General features: G+C 29.8%; 1 long non-coding RNA gene across 2 annotated transcripts; it reads right to left on the bottom strand.

Moving 5' to 3' along the window:
* On the bottom strand, window positions 2328-5057 carry LOC110268265. 2 transcript variants are annotated; one of them, XR_002356395.1, is made up of 3 exons: window positions 4909-5057; window positions 2476-2677; window positions 2328-2381 (listed from the first exon to the last, which is right to left on the bottom strand). It is a non-coding gene; the product is annotated as an uncharacterized LOC110268265 (long non-coding RNA). The 2 variants fall into 2 exon arrangements; XR_002356396.1 differs by lacking the exon at window positions 4909-5057 and adding an exon at window positions 2880-2997.

The following is a 7138-nucleotide window of genomic DNA, read 5'->3' as shown; positions in this document are numbered from 1 at the left end:
ACCATTTTTTTTTTTCAGAACATTTAGCTATTAGCTTATTTTATAGATTAAAATAAAAAAAAGGGCTCAAATATACTAGTAGAAATATGTTGACTAGAATTGTTAGCTCGCTAATATTAATAAAATTTGATCACTTTTAAACTTTTTTTCTCATGAAAGATATACAGGTCTTATTAATAATAGTTGCTCTGGGAATAAATTGGCCTTATTCTAAATAATTTGAGAGTACAAATTAGTAGGTGCTTTAATGTTAAAAAAATATATATCGTAAGAGATTATATTCTCAAGAATATTAAGCATGCCTAAGAATATTATATTCGAATAGAATAAAAAACTTGTTTGCTTAGTATTATGGATAGTTTAAAATTATTTTTAATATTTTGAAATAATATATTTTATATATAATTCTCAAAAATGAATTAAAATTCTTTAAAATAAATGCCCACTTAGTGAAGTAAAATACTAGAAGATTACTTTTATTACTATAATAAATTTATGTACGAATGATATGATTAGTTGAACTAAAATGATATATTTGTCAAAAACTAAAATATTTTTTGAACGGTAGGTTCATAAACCCAGAAATTTTTTTAGATATTAACCAAACTCTAATGTAACACTTAGTTATTGAATTTTATAATATTTTTTAAAATTTTAGAGATAAAAGTATAAAACAATACGAGACCCTGTGTATTGATAATATATCTTTCACGTATTATATATTTAATATTAAAATATACAATAGGCTTCTTGTATATTGTATATTTAAATATTAAAAGTACAAGACATTTTCTGCGAATTATTTCACTTTTAAAATTTAAAAAAAAAAATATCAATAATTGAGGGTCATATCTAAAAAACTAAAATTTCAATTATACACTTGAATGTTGTTTGAGATTTGAGTGTTGTTCATTTAATTTTAAGATTCTTGTAGATACCTAACTAGCTGGCAGCTGCTACCTATGTATATATTTGACCTTGTTCTATTAAAGGAAGGTTTCCCTACTAAGTTGGACCTGCGAGATTCCAAAGCAATGGCTCAGAATCAAGGTCCATTGGGAAATCATCAATGGTTGTTACGATTCGATTATTGTTTTGTGTCCATTATTGAATTGCTGATAAGACTAAAAATATGGCTCTTAAAATTAAATAGCTTTTCAAAGTCCCAACGGTTGATTACACTTTAGTGATCATCAACAGGAAACTTTGGGTATTATGTTATGAATTAATGGAGAAATATATACCATGAATGTATGTCACATTTGATGATAACTATATATATTGTCATATGATTCCTGAATCAACATAAAGTAGAATATATAACAGAACTTGTGGTATATCCATGCACTCTTAAGTCAATAGTCTATAGCGTACAACAGTTATTCGTTTGGGTTAAATCTAATGTTATTTTTAATGTTTGAAACATCGTGTTCTTATTTAAAATATTTTTTATTTTAATTTTCTGGTCAAAATTATTTTTTTTTCTTTTCTTTCATTTATTATTCTATTAATTTCACTCTCAAATTATATAACTACCATCATGGCTTCTAAAAATAAAATTTTTGCCACTATGTAAAAAAAATCATAATAGAAGAAAAATAAAATCATGGCTTCTAAAAATAAAATATTTTTGAAAGAAAAAATTTAGTTTTAACTAAAAGATTAAAAAAAGACAAAATAAAACATGATTGCATATACAAGAAAATCTATAAACCAATTAAATATAACATTTAATTATCATTGAACTAGATAGATTAGTATGTTAATTGAAGAATGCACAAAGAAATTTATATACCAGTAGTTAATCAAAACTGAGATATGATATTTAAGAATTATTTTTAAACTTTTTCAAGAAATAAATTCTATAAATTTCAAATCAAATATCAGTAAACTATTACTCAGATATGGGTATATACTAAGTCTACAAGCACGAGAAATCTCATTGCACTTTATTACTTAAGTAATAATATTGATCAAAATTAAATCTCAGGAATTTCATTATACATAATAATACTTTTATATATTATATTATAAACGTAAATAAGTAGGATGGTGAGATAGATAAATAAATAATATCAAAATTAAACGTTTTTGTATACTTTTTACTTGTTATGCTTTAAAGATGTTGATCTATTATTATATACCCACAAATCCACAATCAATATATGTAGAAATCACAAGTGAACCCACCTCTCTATTATTATATTGTTTTACTTCTATCAAGTACTTTATTCACCTTATTACTGTGAGGATGATTATTATTATTATAATTACAAACCTAAAATAAGAGCAGCAGGAACCCAACCACCAGTTTTGGACCTATCAGCAGGGTAGCCTTTGTAGTCCACAGCATCTGCAACTGTCCAACTCATTTTTCCCTCCTGCATGTATATATCTCAAATTAAATAATTAATACCATAAAAGATAGCTAAGAAATATAATGTTTCTAATTTGGCCTAAGCCTAAACTACTAACCATGTTTCTCAAGATTCTGCTTCCACAAAGAAGAATAGAAGAATAGAAGTTTGTTTTTGCTATACTTGGCTATGCTTAACAAGTTTGTGGTGTGAGGTTCCCCCTTTTATAGGCACAACATAAACCACTGAGATCCCAAAAGCGACCTACCACTTTGCATTGAGACTTGAGACACATCACTACTTGTCCTCCTTTTCTTTTCCTATTCCAAAATTAAATAAAAATAAATAAAGGGATTAGGTTTATCACAATTTTAAGTGGAAGGTTCTAGGATAGATTCAAACTTTGTTTTATGATCAGATATTTTACTTTTTTGTATTAACAAAAGGTGATGTTGATTGGAAAAGAGACTTATTATAGAGGAATATGTGGAACCAAATGAAGTTAGAGACTTAGAGCAATACCAACATTGATGTTAATTGATTGATTTTGGGGCTGTGAAGGCTGTGAGCCACTGAGCCATTCCACATTTGGCCGACTCTCTTACAAAGTGCTTTTGCTACCCCACACAGCTTCTATTCTCTAATCTCTGCTTTGAAAAGGATAACACATGTGTTTACGATCATCACATTCTAATTAATTGTGTTTCAATGGTTTCATTAACCTTTGCTTTATATATGCTTTTAACCAATTTTACAAAAGTAAAGGAGGTCCATGTTCATGCACATTATTAATTAAGGAATATATATGCATGCACAGTGACACATGTGGAACTATTTTTCTCAACTCCTTTTCAATATTTCAACGTTCATGGTTTTCGATGATTTACTCCATCAATACAAATTAAACTGCAAAACTAGAATTATTCTCATGCTAAATTTCTTGAGTTTTTGGGAGAGAACTAAATCAAGAGTTATAGCTAAGCTTGTAAAATTGTTGGCTTATCATATTCGCAGAAAGGGACTGCTATTATTATTAGTTGTTTTCCTTGGAAGTTGGAAGAAGAGATTTTTTTTTTTTTTCCATATTCATTTTCTACATTTCAAATAACCGAAAGTAACTAAGGGGTGGAGTCCTCAATAAACCAATGGTAATCATATGAAGAAGAAAATTTTTATCATGTGAAAAATCTATACAATAATAAGTAACAAAGAGGAATGCTAGAAGTCAGTAATTTTAGTGTTTTGTAATCATTAATTGGCCATTAATAGTATTTTTAATGGTGTGAGATTACATCTAATAGTAAAAAATCACTCACTTTTGTTTTGATGGTTAAGTACTGACCAGAAAATACAAAAATTACTAGCTCCCTAGATTTTTTCGAGTAACAAATTGTAAGATATTATAACAAAATAAGAATTAACATAAAAAAAAAAGTCTTACTATAATTCTCACATACACCTGCAAATTCTTATTTTGTTTAAATTGATAATAATACATTCAACCATTAATAATAAGATAATGATTGAAAACGTTAAAAAATTAATATATGATCAAACTGTTTAATATAACATTTATTTTAAATCTTAATTATCATATTTACAAAAGACATTTTTATATGATATCTATATATCAGAAAGGAGTAATGTATATATATAATTGAAAAGGAGAGTTGACTCCAATAATTGATACTGGGTAGGTCCACAGAGTTGACAAACTATGATATCTATCTCTCATACCGTTGCATGTGGATATTCGTCCAACCAAGTCTCAACATAATAATCATACTCAAAGAAGAATAATTCTTTCATCCTAAATTTTTGTACTACAGTTTCCTTGTTACTAAATATAAAGCATACTCCCATTAATATTGTTATTTAATCCAATATATATATAATATTGGTTATGATAACTTGATAAGTAACCAAAAAGATATATACAATAAAAAAATATTATTAATGAGTTATAGTTTTTTGATAAGTGTGTGGAATAATATATCCATTATTAAGGTATTCTCCTTTTTTATAATTTGGATCATTAATTTTCTTTTAAAATTAATTTTAGATTCTTTTAAATCACATCCCAAAAATTTTCGAGTCACAATCTTACTCATGATAATTTCTTCCCAAATAAGTAGCAAAAACTATAGAATATTAAATTTAGAAAAACATCCCAAATTTCTCCAATCCTATTCTAATCATAAACTCACAAAAAAAGAAAAACTGAAAAATCAGAGAAAAGAATTTTCAAAATTTCATAATCGGAGCATCATACAACATTGTCTTTTACTCATAAAAGTATATTATCTATTTACATGTTCTGTATTGATTAATACAAAAGTGCTTTTTTATTAACTATTATATGTGTTTGGGTTGGATGAAAAAGATGAAATTTTTAACCCTTATATAGCATTGAGAGAGGTTTACGAAAAAATTTGTGGTTGGGCGATGATTCGGTGAAGGGGAGAGCGGTATAAGGTTCCGGTGAGAGAAGAGAAAGGTATCATTGTTGGATTTTTGGTACTTATATACGCGAGTTAGTGAAAGGAATTACCTTTGCTACCTTGTGATGTTCGAATCAGATCAGGGATGTTACCTTTACCAACCTTCTTTCCTTTCTTCTTCCTCTTCTTTTCGTCAGCCTTCTCTTCATGTCTTCATCTCTCTGTTCTGACTCCGTCGTCAGCCACCTAACACGGTCGCGGTCCCGTATCTCCCTTCTCTTGTCACAAAAATGTACTGATGTCATCAAGCTGATATACAACCACCCATGGCCGAGTTACAAGAAGATCTCTGCTGAGATCACAGAGTGATGATTTCAGAAGTGAGCTGTAAAATCTCAACATATTCAAACCTTAGATAGTTTATATCTTCTATTTTGTTTAATTATGTATTTAATTTCGATTAACTAGTGCTAAATGTTCTTTGTGCAGGAGAAATTTATATAGGACAAGACTCATGATTAGGAAGATCTTCGACCATTAGATGGCTAGGCAACTTCAGCAGATGTTGTAAGACGTATGTGAGAGGCGCGACCACCTCACTATTGGCTCTTCTCGGACATTAAGAAGGCAATGTACATCCACTGGGAGACTGATGAGGAGTTCAAGCGCTGCTATCTCATGAACAGAGCTAACAGGGCATCATCCAAATCATCGAACTATACTAGTGGGTTAGCGACTTTCATGAAGACAAAGGTCAAACTGGTATGTAACTTGTTTCATTTTGTTATTAAGTTTGTGTTGTCTTTGAAATATAATATCATTATTACTTGATTTAACATGTTGTTTCAACCTGCATAGTCTAAGTCGTTGGATTGTGATGCGATAATGGCAGAGACCAATAATATAAAAATCTTTAAAAATACTCAATTAATATAAAAATCTCTAAAATAATATATTGAATAAATAAAATAATTATAAATAGTTTATTATTTAATTTTAAAAGATCTAAGGTCTTACAATATGGTATAAAGTTTTCAATTAACTACAGTCCCAATCATAACATGTGTTATACAGGAGTTCTATACGCAGAGATTGGAGGTCGTAACCCAGTAATCTCAGTAGACTGGAGACAATGAAAACAACTCCGCTGTAATAGAAGTCAATTCTAACACGATTTGGCGCGAGACCGCAACTGAAACGTTCAAAAACCGCGCCTACGGGTTGGGATCATTCTTCGCTGACAACCTTCGCACCTTCACACTAAGACCTTCATCTGCCTCTACCACTATTTGGCCCATCGATCCCGAGGACGACGTTGATTTGAGGGGGCGGGTGCTGGAGCTCACTCGGAGCCTTCACTAATAGGCTCAGAAGTTGTAGCAGTCTGAAGAGAGGTATCAGAGGATCATTACACATGTGTCACATATAGATTCCCTTAGGCAAGAATGGAGACAGGAGCTGGAGCGGCTTTAGCGGATGGAGCAATAGATGGTGGTGTACTAAGATCAGATGCGGGCAAGTGGCAGCAGCATTGCTGGTAGCAGCGGCACTGTTAGAAGGGCATCAACATCATCGCCTATTCTGCTGCCTCAGCAGGACTAGGGGGATAACGACGATGACGACAACTATTAGGATATTTAGTGGTTAGAGTTTAGTTCTAAACTGTTTCATTGTATTTTATTTATTTGACTTTTAGTTTTTTTTTTGTACAGTTGATATTTAATTTACTATATTTGATTTCTACTATTTAGAATTTGACAACTAATTGAGTATAAACTAAATTTAAATAAAAAATAAAAAAATAATTTGACCACCTATTGTGTTTAAAATTAAAAAAAAAAACTGAATTTACCGTCAGATTTACCGGGAGAAAATCCGATGGTAATTAGGCGGGAAAGAAAATAGTGGAGCGCCAAAATTACCGGCAAAATTTTTCATCGGTAATTAAATAGTTTTTAGGCAAAGAATCCGGCGAGGATTATACCATCGGATTGATTTTGATGGAAAATTTGCCGATAAATATATTACGTTATTTCGCCAGTAAATCTGACGGTACTCAACATTTTTTTGTAGTGGCATTGACTAGTGTCTAGTATGTCTTACTTGGTCTAATACCAGTTTGGTCGGTTAGCTGTACCATATAGCTTTGGATTAAGGCTTGATTTAGTAAAACTTTTACTTTTCGAAAGTTGCTTATCTACAGTACTTATGTTTGATAAAATCAAACTAAAAATGACTTTCGATAAGCACAAACACCATAATTGTATTTAGTAAAATAGCTTTTAAAAGTAAAAAAGACCATAATAGAAATATATATAATAAAGAATAATTATCTTTTTT

Source organism: Arachis ipaensis, chromosome B10 (genome assembly GCF_000816755.2).
Source record: "Arachis ipaensis cultivar K30076 chromosome B10, Araip1.1, whole genome shotgun sequence".
In the NCBI taxonomy this organism is placed as follows: Eukaryota; Viridiplantae; Streptophyta; class Magnoliopsida; order Fabales; family Fabaceae; genus Arachis; species Arachis ipaensis.
Note: the sequence above shows the minus strand (reverse complement) of the source record. Positions and strands in the feature narration are given on the sequence as shown.